This window comes from Cornus florida, unplaced genomic scaffold, assembly GCF_030987335.1.
Source record: "Cornus florida cultivar Cherokee Brave unplaced genomic scaffold, ASM3098733v1 CherokeeBrave_3.0.0_Hap2_Chr08, whole genome shotgun sequence".
Lineage (NCBI taxonomy): Eukaryota > Viridiplantae > Streptophyta > Magnoliopsida > Cornales > Cornaceae > Cornus > Cornus florida.
The window spans coordinates 9,512,258-9,527,425 of NW_026775578.1; positions in this window are offsets into that span (position 1 = coordinate 9,512,258).

The window sequence follows — 15,168 nt, forward strand, 5'->3', positions numbered from 1 at the left end:
AATTTGCATATCTCATCTGAGCCCCGGGTTCCCATCCAATAAAGTGGTGTGATTTGTATAGTCCCTGACTATCGAAAACACACGTGTGGCTAGATTGTACGTCTACTCCCCAGATGATCCTTGATCACATCCACACAATAAGGGCTCATTAGACCCATGGCCATAATAAAAGGGTAGGACACTCCCAAATAGATAGGTCCCTGACCATACCCAAAAGTCATCATAGGGTCAGCCCCTGACTACCCTTCTGACTAATCCAAACTCATCCATTAATTATTAATTATGGTGAATTACGAAAGATATTATTAATTAATAATTTAAATTAATAAGTAATACACCCAAACACACTTTTAATTTAAAAAAAACTCTAATATCTTTAATATAACATTTAAATACTAAATAATTAATAATAAAATATAATATACAAAATTTAAGGGTTTTACATTCTACCCACCTAAAAAGAAATTTCGTCCTCGAAATTTGCATACCTTATTCGAAGAGATGTGGGTATTTTTCCTTCATTTCTGACTCTAGTTCCCAGGTAGCCTCTCTCTCGTCCTGATGATTCCACTGCACCTTCACTAGAGGTATTTCTGTCCGCCTCAACTGTTTCACCATACTGTCAACGATGTGAACAGGAGTCTCAACATAGGTTGCATCAGGACGCAACTGAACCTCTGTGCAGTCAACTGCCTGAGTTTCATCCCTCAAGCACCTCCTCAACATAGAGACATGGAAAACATCATGAACAGCAGATAGTCTGGGTGGTAAGGCCAATCTACATGCCACTTTCCCAATACTCTCTGTGATCTCAAAAGGTCCGATGAATCGAGGAGCTAACTTCCCTTTCTTCCTACCAAATCTCGTAACCCCCTTCATTGGTAATACTTTCAAGAACACTAAGTCACCCACACTAAACTCCAAAGCACGACAGCGTCGGTCTGCATAACTCTTTTGTCAACTCTGAGCTGTGCGAAGTCGATCTCGAATGATGGCAACCTTCTCCGTAGTCTCTTGCACCAACTCTGGCCCCAAAAAACTACCATCACCAACCTCAGCCCAACATACAGGTGAACGACAAGGTCTACCATAAAGTGCCTCATATGGTGCCATGCCGATACTAACCTGATAGCTATTATTATAAGCGAACTCAAACAATGGAATGTGATCCTCCCAACTGCCCCAAAAATCTAACACACAAGCACGAAGCATATCCTCCAACACCTGAATGACCCTCTCGGACTGGCCATCGGTCTGAGGATGAAAAGCAGTACTCAAACTCAAAGGAGTACCAAAAGCTGCTTGGAAACTACTCCAAAATCGAGATGAAAAACGAGGATCACGATCTGAGACAATAGATACCGGCACTCCAAGAAGCTTAACTATGTCTCTAATGTAGATCTTACACAATTCCTTTACAGTATCAGTAGCTCGAATGGGTAGAAAATGAGTTGATTTAGTCAATCGGTCCACTATCACCCACACTGTATCATGGTTATGTATCGACCTCGGTAACCCCACAACAAAATCCATCGTCACAAGTTCCCATTTCCACTCAGGCACAGGCAAAGGCTGTAATAGTCCTGCTGGTCTCTGGAGCTCAGCTTTCACTAGCTGACAAGTGAGACATCTAGATACAAACTCTGCTACATCACGTTTCATGCCTTCCTACCAGAACTGCCTCTTAAGATCATGATACATCTTAGTGCCACCTGGGTGCACTGTGTACCTAGAATGATGTGCCTCCTCTAAAATCTCTCTCTTGAGGTCTGCTAAGTCTGGAACACATAGCCTACCTCGAAATCTCATACCACCATCAGCTCCATACGCCCAGTCAACATTACCTTCATCATTAACAGACTCAACTGCTTTGGTCTGTAACCTGTCATCCTGAGTTTGAAAATGAATGATCCGGCTGATCAAAGTAGGTTGTACAGTCAAACTACAAAAAATAGCCCCTGTACTCTGAGAACTTGGCATGATAGAAAACTTTGCCAATGCCTCTAACATCATCCACTCCTGAATCATCATAAAGGCAACTAATCCTCTCGGTTTCCGACTCAAGGCATCTGCTACCACATTCGCCTTTCCAGGATGATACTGAAGAGTCATATCAAAATCCTTCATCTTCTCCATCCACCTCCGTTGCCTCATATTCAACTCCTTCTGAGTGTAGAGGTATTTGAGGCTCTTGTGATCAGAGAATAACTCAAATTCCTCGCCATACAAGTAATGCTTCCACACCTTCAATGCAAGAACCACTGCTGCCAATTCCAGGTCATGTGTAGGGTAATTTTGCTCATGTGGCTTAAGTTGCCTAGAGGCATACGCTACCACCTTATCATCTTGCATCAATACACAGCCAAGACCCTGATGTGATGCATCTGTGTAGATCACAAATCTCTCACCACTAGCAGGAATGGTAAGAACTGGTGCTGATGTCAATCTCGTCTTCAGCTCCTCAAATGTCTGCTCACAGCGGTGGTCCCAAACAAACTTCACATCCTTCCGAGTCAACCGGGTCAAAGGTGCAGCAATCTTGGAGAAACCCTCAATAAAGCGCCTGTAGTATCCTGCCAGTCCTAAGAAGCTACGAATCTCAGTGACAGTAGTAGGCCGTTTCCAACTCATCACAGCCTCCACCTTGGCAGAATCTACTGAAACTCCATCCTTAGAGATCACATGCCCCAAAAACTGAATCTGCTCCTGCCAAAAGTCACACTTCTCAAACTTAGCATAGAGCTGATGCTCACGCAAAGTCTAAAGTGTAATGCTCAAGTGTCTCTCATACTCCTCCTTAGTCTTGGAATATATCAGGATGTCATCAACAAATACCACAACAAACTGATCTAAGTAAGGTCGAAACACTCGGTTCATCAAATCCATAAAAGCTGCCGGAGCGTTAGTCAACCCAAAAGGCATGACTAAAAACTCATAGAGGCCATAATGAGTCCTGAAGGCAGTCTTAGGAATATCATCCTCCTTAATCCTCAGTTGATGGTATCCAGTCCTCAAGTCAATCTTAGAAAACAACTGCGCCCCTCTAAGTTGATCAAACAAATCATTAATGCGTGGCAATGGGTACTTATTCTTAGTAGTGACCTTATTCAGCGCACGGTAGTCAACACATAAGCGGAGTGACCCATCTTTCTTCTTGACAAATAAAACAGGTGCTCCCCAAGGTGATGTGCTAGGTCGAATAAACCCCTAATCTTGCAACTCTTGAGTCTGCTTCTTCAACTCACTCAATTCAATTGGCGCCATTCTGTAGGGTGCCCTAGAGATAGGTGAAATACCAGGAGTGAGGTCGATGCAGAAATCCACTGCCCTCCTAGGAGGCAAACCCGAAATATCCCGAAACACATCTGCATACTCTGACACTGTAGGCAACTGTTCTATAGTCACGCATTGCTCAACCACCTCGATGTGGGCCAGAAATCCCATAGTCATGGTGCCCTCAAACTCCCCACACTTATATCGAGAAGGTAACTGTCCCGGAACTGAGAATACAATAATCCTCTCATGGCAGTCCAACTGAGCATGATATCTAGCCAACCAATCCATACCCAGTATAGCATCAAATTCTCTCATACGTAATACTATTAAATCAATAGGATACTCCAACTCCCCAATTGTAACAGGGCAAGCACGACATATTCTATCAAGTGTCGTCGCGCTCCCGAGTGGAGTTGTAATAGATAAGGCATTACTTATATGTCCAGGTTCTAATCCCAGTGTATCCACAAATGATAGTGCAATAAAAGAATATGAAGAACCTGAATCAAATAGTACTTTAGCTATACTTCCATAAATAGTAAGTGTACCTTCCACTGTTGGCGGTGCACGATCCTGTCTTCCATCTGGAACAATTGCATAAACCTTTGCACCTCCTTGTTGCTGTGGTGCCTGACCTTTCTGCTGGTTATTCTTGTGAGGCTTAGGACAATTACGAGCCAAATGTCCTTGCTCACGACAATTGTAGCAATGCCCGCTGAACTGATATGGCTGTGCATCATGAGGTGTGGCTGGTACTAAAGCTGTGGATTGCTCACCTTCACCAACTTTCTGCCGTTTCCCTGCTCGCCAATCTTGTCTACCTCTCTGCCAAGATTGACCCTGCCAGTTTCTCTGAGTTTGCTGCTGCCGACCCCTTTGATTCTGTTGAGAGCTACTCTGATTCTGTTGAATGCTGCTAGCCCCCTTACCTTTCTGTTTTGCCCTACGCTCCTTCTGTTTCTGAAAGGCAATGTTATTATTCTCCTCTACTGTCATAGCACATTCCACCACTTTAGCATAAGTGTTAAAACGATGACCCACCACAAACTTCTTCATATAAGAGACCAATCCTCGTTCAAACTTTCTAACCTTGTGTAACTTATTCGCAACAATGTGAGGAGCGAATCGGGATAGCTCTATAAACTTCCTCTCGTACTCACTAACTGACATCTCATTATTCTGTTCCAGCTGCATGAACTCTGCTGCCTTCTTCTCCTTCATTGATTGTGGAAAGTATTTGTCGTTGAACCAAGTTTTAAAATCATCCCAGGTCATAATTGTAATGTCCACAACCATCCTGGTCTCTGATTGCCACCACTGGTGTGCCTCACCAGATAAAAGAAATGCACCAATCTTCCTTTTCTACACCTCAGTGCAGTCCATCATCTCAAAATACTTTTCCATATCTTCAATCCACTTCTCAGCATCAAGTGGATCGGTAGCTCTAGCAAATTCAACAGCCCCCAATTTGCGGATATCTCTGATAAATCCAATCATAGGATTCGGCACATGAGGTGCATCCTCCAACTGAACATCGTCATGGTTAACACCACCACGACCAACACCTCCCTGACCTCTGCCTCTAGCAGGTCGTCCTCTGCCTCTTCCAGCTCCTTACATCCTATTTTCAGTAAAGAATGTCAATGATAAGTCTCACAAGTAATTTATACTTAAACTGGAGCATGGTAAGAGAGCAATAATTCGTATAAGTATATGCTCCTATTCTTATTATCACTTCTCTTAACCAGGTAATTCTTAACCTAGGCTCTGATACCAAACTGTCACACCCCAAATTTTAACACATGAACTACTTGTCCTGCATAAAAATCTAAGGTATAACTTCCATCAATTCTCAACATACATCCTCCATAATAGAACTACGATGAATGTCGTCATTCAATTTAACAAACATGAGAGTCTGACAAATTTTATACAAATCCATAAATAGAGGTGCAATTCCCTCTAGTAAAACAAAACATCTATGACCATTGAATCAACTCAATAAAGTTTCATAAAACATTAACTTTATTAAAATAATCAGAATAAAGGAAAACCGAGCTAAAATAAATCAATGCGCAACGAGCTAAAATCCGTTCCCATCACGTGTCACCATTACGTTCTTACTCTACGAGCACCTGAAATGTGATAATGGGGTGAGCTCATAAGCTCAATAAGAAATGCTAAACACAATCATCGTTCAGCAAGCTAACCTTACCTTGTATTCCCATATATATAAGCAACTCAATAAATTTATTAATTAAATGTATATTCTAGTTAATTATAAACTCAATAAATAACCATAATTTATTTTAAGTAAATTTGCATATCTCATCTGAGCCCTCCGGGTTCCCATCCAATAAAGTGGTGTGATTCGTATAGTTCCTGACTACCGAAAACACACGTGTGGCTAGATTATACGTCTACTCCCCAGATGATCCTTGATCACGTCCACACAATAAGGGCTCATTAGACCCATGACCATAATAAAAGGGTAGGACACTCCCAAATAGGTAGGTCCCTGACCATACCCAAAAGTCATCATAGGGTCAGCCCCTGACTACCCCTCTGACTAATCCAAACTCATCCATTAATTATTAATTATAGTGAATTACGAAAGATATTATTAATTAATAATTTAAATTAATAAGTAATACACCCAAACACACTTTTAATTTTAAAACAGAACTGACCCAACCACTGAGAGTACCAAATTCTGGACATAGTCCAATATTTTTAGAATAATAATACTATTTTCCCTTATTTCCTTTAGTTTAAAAATCAATTTAAACGAATAATAATAAAATATAAAGAAATAGTGTTTTATTTTATTTCCTTTAATCAAATAGTATTTTATTTCAATTTGTTTTCAATATCAATGAAATATGAAAAATAAGAATAACTTGCAATCTAACCCAGCCTTCACGTGCGTACAAGTCACTGTAATTATGGGCTAAACTCAGATGTATAAAATATCAAATAAACATATGTATAAACAAATGCCATTGATGCACACATTTTCCAGTCCTGCTACATGATTAACATGAACCAAAGTAATCATGTGTGCAATGCAATACTCTCTATATATATCAATCACAGACATACAAAGTCTCTAAACTCAATTTTCGCAAGTTATATATATATAGGTATGAATGACCAAAAAGTAAGAGTATTCAATTTGGTTAATATTAAATCATATAAATATCCTAATCAAGTTGCAATACTACTGCCAACTATAATCCAATGCATACAATCACTTAAAAATTCTAAAGGCAGATTAAATTTAAGAAAAATTCAAGGTTACACCCTAACCATTCCATCCCAATTAGACTCATAATGTACCAGCAATCCAATCAATATCTTAAGAAATTTATCTATCAACCTGTATCATCAGTAACCTAAATTATGGGACTTTGATTCGGATCATCAACTATTTTATATAACAAGATTAGGACCATACACTTTCGGTTCAATCAAAAAAAATGCAGACAAGGCTTCAGTTCCTAATTCACATGTTCGTTTCTAATCATATATACATATATCCATATAAAGATGCTTGCTTTCATGTACGTGCCTACATGAATTATACATACATGTATATATATAGATCCAAAGTTAATATACATAATACACAATTTATAATTCTATAATCCAGTCCTCGAACCATATCTCATAGAATACATCAGACAAATAGTTCATAACAATAACTAAATATTAATAATCATTCTGATTGTTTGGGTGAGATCAATAAATCGTAACATGTAGACTTATATTTCAATTTACTAATATAATAGTAACATAATCAATCTTTACAAATTTAAATAAACCAATAACCAAAGTTCCTGTAATTAAATTTTATCAAATCTTTAGTAATAAATAAATCTCGTCCAATTAAATTCAAGACAACAACCTACACAACTATATTATCCTAATCGTAACTATCATTAAGAATATTTTTTTCCTACTATTTATTAAAACATACAAGATTCATCAAAAGCAAGTTACAAATATCTATAAGAGTACAATGCAAGATTAACTTGCCTCAAATATCGTTTCACCTTCCTTTCCAGACAATCGATTATTGAAATATAATTTCTCCTTCTTCTCTAGGCAATTTCTCGGTCACCGTCTTTCCTTCTGGCTACTACAGATATCAATATCACTCTCTATATCTCACCCTTCTCTTTTCTTTTTCTTTTTTTTTTTTTTTTTTTTTTTTTTGTTTTACAAAATGAGATCTCTGTAGAACTGATACAGCGTGAGTTATAAAAGATAATTATAACTGTAGTTGAGATAGTTTAGGATTCCTTTTTAAAATTTAAATATTAAAAAAACTCTAATATCTCTAATATAACATTTAAATACTAAATAATTAATAATAAAATATAATATACAAAATTTAAGGGTTTTACATCTATTCTTTAATCATTGTGTATATAATTCCTTTAAGTTTGAAAAAAATGAGCAAATAAGGACTTATACTGTGTATATAAGTCCATTAATTTTGAAAATTGAGCAAAGAATGACGTGAGAAGTCACTGTTAAGATATGAAATTTCAAAAATACCCTTATCTCTTCCGTTAATACCCTTATATATTATACACACACACATTGATGTTAAGAAATTTTTAAAGAGACAGTTAGTCATTTCACATTTAATTAGCATTTTTTTTTTTTTTTTTCACAAGTACATCGAAATTAGATAAGATTTATTTCAGTGATCGAATTAAGATGAACATGTCTCGACATTCTCCCTCAAAAAAAAAAAAAAAAAATCCTATAATGATATAAGGAAATCTTAAACCTTGGTTAGGATGATTATGAATAATATCTAATGTGCTCGTGTGGGCGACTAATATTTGTTAGACGTCTAATTAACTAAAAAACAAACAGCAGCTAGCTAGCAATAGGACGAAGCTTCTTAGGACATAGTTTTCTGGCACCGACCACATGGGCATTAGGTAAAAAAAGCCAGTGTGTGAAGGACGCACGAGGTTTGCTATTAAGATTCCAAATGTGAGATTGAATCTGTACATGTGTATGTAGGAGAAAACTATGTACCCATTATTGAATAACGTGAGTTCGAGTGTGTCTTCACACCAAAGCCAAGGTGGAAATTCAATACTTTAATTAGTACTATATATATATATATATATATATATACTTACACACACAGAGACAGTAGATGAATAATAATCATTGGTATTAGAGTATTTTGGAAGCTCCAACCACCACCCACCGTACCCCTATCGTCTCGTACTTGCACCATATCCCCTAAGATCAGAATTATAAATACTACAACTCCATTGTAGTTTTCTACGTATCATGTTATTGATCACAACTTCAACATCATTTTTCCACCGTACATTTGTCAGATCATCTTAGTTCAGAAGAAGATTAGATATGCACTTTAAAGTGTGTGCATGTGTGTCTCTCTCTGCGCGTAATAAAGTCAGTAAGTTGACACACACACATATATATATTATATATATACTGTAAATCTTTTCATCATTCACAAGGAAAAGTTGGAAACCAGACTTAAGATCTGTTGTTTGATTGAAACTTTTCTGACTTGGAAGTTGGAACCATATAAATATTCTTGTTGTAATGTACAAGTTGGGATTGACAACACAAGTAACAGACCTTTAGATTTGGAGACTGATCAGTGATGAATTTCTTTTACTTATAAACAAATACAAATAGGTGAAATTTTACCATTATAACATTGAATTTCCATCCTCATAGTGGTGAAATTCACCTAACTGCGAAATAATGTGGTTTGGAGTTTGGGATAATTAATAATGCGTTTTAAGACATTCCTAAATGATGATACAGTTCAGGGATGTAGGGAAAATTTTAAATTTTGACACACTTTGTTTTCTTTTAAATTTTATAAAATTTATACACTTTAACCAACCCAAAAATAATTTGGGTAAAATTCATTTAGACCCCCTCAGTTTTGTCTATATAGGGGTGGTTCACAACTTAACTATGCCACATGTGCATAATAAAAACATTCTACATTTGCAACAGCCTTCGAAACTAATTAAGTTGTTATACTCACTAAAAGACCTCATCGCTGGGTCACTATTCTAACATGGCCAAAAGTCTCTATGGTTATAATCAACGAGCAATTAAACCCTAACATCGCGCTAGGTGGTTCAAAAGCCTCAAATGATTATCACCAATAAGCAATCAAACCCTAGTAGCGCACTAGGTCATTCAAAAGCATCAAATTAATGGTTATCATCAACAAGCAATTAAATCCTAACAGCGCATTAGGTCATTCAAAAAACTTCAAATGTTTCTCACCAACGAACAATCAAACCCTAGCAACGCGCTAGGTTATTCAAAAAGCCTCAAATGGTTATCACCAACAAGTAATCAAACCCTAACAACCCGCTAGGTCATTCAAAAGCCTTAAATGATTATCACCAACGAGCAATCAAGCCATCGTACAATGTTTATTCATAAGGAGCCTTGAATAAATGCTTTCATCGAAAGCAACTAAACATCGATGCCGTTGTATGCTACCGGGAACTCCAAAGACTTCTGGGAAAATCAAAACACCATGCCATACAACGAAAGACAAGTCGTGGGCAAACATCTAGAGATACGATAGGGTGTTCTCGACCATGGGGAGCTTCACCCCATAGGGATCTATAAAAAGATTTGGTTTGGTGTATGAGAAACTAGAACATATTTGGTAAACGAGCTTGTTTAGTGAGATGGTGGACACACGTTATGAAAAAGAAACTTCGCATCACATTTAATTCCATGACACAACCATGATCAACTTGGCTATTGCCAGGTGCATGTAAGGTATGTCACAAATACACTTAATGCAATAGGTAGAGTTACCCAGCAGGTTTCAGGACTTGATCAGAGGAAGCGACCTCTTAGAGTCCTAAAGTCATCATGACTACTTCACTAGCCATGACTCATGATGATGGCCTTTGGTTAAAATATCTAATGTGTATTATGGCCATAAATATATCAGATTAAGATACATTAATTAATCCTGATCGCACACCCCCTATCTCCACCAACGTACTCACTAATCGGTCTACTTTCTCCTCCTTCTCCGGCCTTTTTTGGATCCTTCACATTTGTGTTTAAAAATATCACCATTTATTTACTATTTACTTGTTTTAAGAAAAGACCCTCCTACAGTCTACACTTCAGATAGACCCCACAAGGTCGCATATCTTCATTCAGACCTCCTATCAAACATTGTCTGCCGGTGGTGTTAAAGAAAAGAATGAAATGACTAATTTATCCTTATTGCCTCCAATAAGGAGGAAATTGTTAAATTAAATAAAATAGAAGTAATAGGGAGGACAATCTGAGCATTATATATATATATATCGGACATGTAGACAAACCTTACTCAAATGATTGAGATCGGCATAGTTTTGTTAGGGTAGATGATACTTTTTTTTTTTTTGGGGGGGGGGGGGTAAATAAATAATACGAATAAATTGATTGTGTACATGGATGCAAAAGCCAGAATACCATCAAGGAGCATAGCAATAATACTTGGCATCTTCTCTCTATGGACATAATTTGGCACTTTGAACTCAAAAAGTGGGCAATGACTGGATTCATTTTGTGGACCCGCAAACAAAATTTGGTGAAATGTCAAGCTCTATATATCTAAAAATCTAGGTCTTAAATATCTAAATAATGGTCTGTTTGGCACACCCAAAAATCTTGCCAGGGACCCAACCATGGATCACCACCATATATATGGCTCCTACTTTGTTCGGACCCATTGTAAGATTTGTGCCATTAGCAAGTATCTTCATTGTTAGGATTTAGTCACCAGCCATTTAAATGATTTTAAACATGATCACAGAGAGAGAGAGAGAGAGAGAGAGAGAGAGAGAACTTAGGCCATATAGCACATCCACACGAGTGGGAAAGAAACAGATTAAAAAAGCTGGACCAAGACATTGATGGGTCAAGGCTGGAAAGCCATGCCTTAATTCAGCAACTTAAAGTGGTTACGAGAGTTCCACGTTTTAGATATCTTTGCCTATCTCATTAAGGGCTAGTCCGAGGTTTTTACAATTGTGAAATCTGAGAATGGCCAGAAGTACGCATTATGAAGAGATTGTTTTCATTTTCAAAACCGTGACCTATTAGATCACAATGAAAAAACCTTGTAGTTTCGCTAAGTCATGAATTTAAAAAACGAAGCCTTATCAAGAAATAATGAGAAAGATTTTGATTCTTTTTAAAAACTTTATGGGTTTTTAAATATTGCACAGGCATCATGTTTTCTTACTTACCAAATACAAACAAATATTAGCATTTTATGAACATTTTGATCCTATACAAAGTTGTCCATTAGTTCAAATTCTTGGAATGATAGTTTTTTTATTTGATCAAAAACAAAATTTTATTTTTTTTCAGATCCTGAAGATTTACTGACAAATCTTTCAAAAAAAAATCAATGTGGGGAGAATATAGAGTTGGTGTGGTATATAATGTCATATTCATTATAAAAAGCATGGTTCTGCTGCGTGTTCCGTACTAATATTGAGATTAAGCTGAATAATATTATTCCAATTTCCTGCGGAAATCATATTTTATTAGTTTACTTCATGTTTCTCGACATCAAACACGATTATATGAGAGATTTGCTGGAATATAGAGATTTTTCATTTAAAAAAGAAGATTATATATATATATATATATGTTTCATTTCCAAGAAAAGTTTGGTGTTGGTGCTAAATCTTTAGAGGGGATTGTTTAATCGTTGAGCACAACCACCACTCTCAAATTGAGTTCTGAATTACAATTTAACAACATTTTTCTTCCTTTTCTTGCTGTACTCACTGTACTGCCAGTATCTGCCATATTGCAGTAGATGATCTGTATAACTCATAAATACTACAAGATAATTTTAACAATTTTTCACGATTTTTTATTTTTTATTTTTATTAATTCACAATATTCCTTCACTTCTCTGGACTTGGCCAAGCAGCTAGGAAGAAATGTAAAGAACGAGAGTTGTTGACACTAGCATATTGGAAGATTAATCAATTTTTGTTCTTCATTTGAATTAGTATTTCGTGGTTGGAAAAAACATTGCACTGCAACCTTGAGATAACCTGTTAAAATTGTACTTACCCAACTTGGCAACTTCTTACTTTCCAGAAGTATTGTTCTTCATCTTCATCAATTCAGGCTATGCCCAAAATTGATTTGGTTGTTGTATGAGTGGCTCACAACTAAGCCACGTGTCAAAACTTAGCGAAAGGTAAGCAATTTGCTCTAGCACTCTTGACACTATATTAATTCACTAAAATACTTGAACCACGTTGCCATCAGACACCAACGAGCAAATCAAAACCCTAGCGTTGCACTATGTTATTTAAAGTCTCAAACGGTTCTCACCAACAAGCAATCAAACCCTAGTGTTGCGCTAGGTCATCTAAAGCCTCCAAGGATTCTCATCAACTAGCAATCAAACCCTAGCATTGTGCTAGGTCATTTAAAGCCTCGAATGGTTCTCACCAATGAATAATCAAACCTTAATGTTGCGTTAGGTCATTTAAAACTTTGGATGAAGCCATTATCAAGTCAACCAAACATCCACACTATCCTACACCTCCAGAGACTTCAAGAGTCCTCGGTGACTAGAGTACCACATCATGCATTACTATGAAAAGCAAAAAACAATCAAGCAACTCGAGATACTGGTAGGGTCTTTTTGATTCTTAGAGCTTCTTCTCATTGAGAAAATACTGGTAGGGTCTTTTTGATTCTTAGAGCTTCTTCTCCTGCAGTAATAAACTGAATTTGAGACATCCAAGCAAATTCCCACTCTTACAATCTTAAAGATGAAGTCAGAGTACAACCATTTGACTAGTTTCTAATATTATCACTTTGCAGACAAAGTTTCAACAGATGTAATATACCAACCCATTAACAAGAACCCTTCTAAATAACTAAATTACCCCATCAACGGGACCAATTTGGTTGAGTCTAAATTTTCATTCTGCTATTTGGGTATCAAATTTGTTGGGACACTTTTGAGCATGCAGCCACAAGAAGTACAGCTTGTGGGCATATTCATTCATGTATATATCAAGTTCATATCTAAATTCTCTCCTCTGCATTGTACATACTTTGGAAGAATATGGAATAGCTATCTACCATGCTTCACTTTGAACCTCTCATAGCAAAAACCACCCTTAATCTATTTCTTTTTTCCTACTAATAATATTCACTCTATATTGTAGGCGATTGAACATGTTCATATGCACTGTCATGATTACTCATATGGTGCCTTGGTCACATGGGACTCAATCTCTACTACTCCATATTAAATTGTGATCAGTGTTCTCTCTCCTTGACCTTCACATAAGTGGCATTACTTCGCTATATATATATATATAATGAAATTATGCTCCTATCCATCTTGTGTTAAGCATCTAAAACCTTATAAAACCACATTGAAGTCAAATGAAAACACTCATAAAAAAAAACATAAATCCATACTTCAAAACTGTTCCAAGTCTTCAAATCAGAAAACAGGACTCGGAAGATTTGCTAAACATCAAATTCAACAAAAACTTTCAAATTAAGAAGAATATGTAATCTCTTTACATTATATAACTTGTGTTAAGCATCTACAATCTTATAAAACCACATTGAAGTCAAATGATCATAAAAAAAAAAAAAACATAAATCCATACTTCAAAACTGTTCCCATGTCTTCAAATCAGAAAACAGGACTTGGAAGATTTACTAAAACATCAAATTCAATAATAACTTTCAAATTAAGAAGATTATGTAATCACCTTCTTCTTGATGGTTCTCAAGCAAATCAGTAATGAAAATTGTACACCATAAACCATGAATGTTATAGCATTAAAAGCAGCTGTCATGCCTATGGCTCTTACCCTATTTCTCTTCACACTCCTCCTTCAGGTTTGCACCACCATTACCAATATATTCAGCAATGGCACGAACCTGCCAAAATTCCCAGCTATTTCTGTCTTTGGTGATTCCCAGGTATCACTTTTTATTCTGAATCAAAAGGTCAAGAATTTCCCAGTCGCGTTCCTACATGAAGGTATTTTGTTATATTCTGTACTTGTTATGTTTTCCTAGTACGGGAGTATTTATTTCATTCTGAACTCTCTATGTGCCGTTTTTCTGAACATAGTGAAATCCCTGAACTAGGCTAAATCTGTGTGTTTTGATCTGTTTTCTGTTTAATTTCGTAACAGTTTTCGGAAGGAAAACTCACTCTTGACTTCTTGGCTTCGGCACTAGGACTAAAGGAGACTCTTCCACCTTTCCTAGATCCAAATCTATCTAATGACAACCTACATACAGCAGGTGTCTGTTTTGCATCAGCTGGATCGAGATCGATATGATGACATAAGTAATGGTGCATTTGGAGACTGGAGTTATACCAGTGTGAGGCAACCTGAGTACTTCAAGAGTGATATAGAGAAGCTTAAAGGAGTTGTATGAGAAGAAGAGGCTAAAAACATAATAAATGGTTCTATAGTGTTAGTAAGTTCAGGACCTAATTACTTTGCTTTAAACTTTAAGAATTGCTAACTCAAATACAGGCATCGCTTCCAGGGAGAAAAATTGTCTATGCACATATGCAGACTATGCAGATATATACACTCCACTGATTGACATGCTCAACAATCCAAAAAAATATGGTAAACTGAACTGCATCAATGTTGATTAGCCCAAATTATGCAAGTATAATATATACATATGCATTCAAACATCCACATAAACACACAAAAACCAAATTTTGTTATGAAAACATCAGTGTTTGGTTAAATTTCGAAGTCAAGATGATGGGAAACTTTGATCCTCAATTGCTAGTGAACCATCATATATATGAAGTGAATT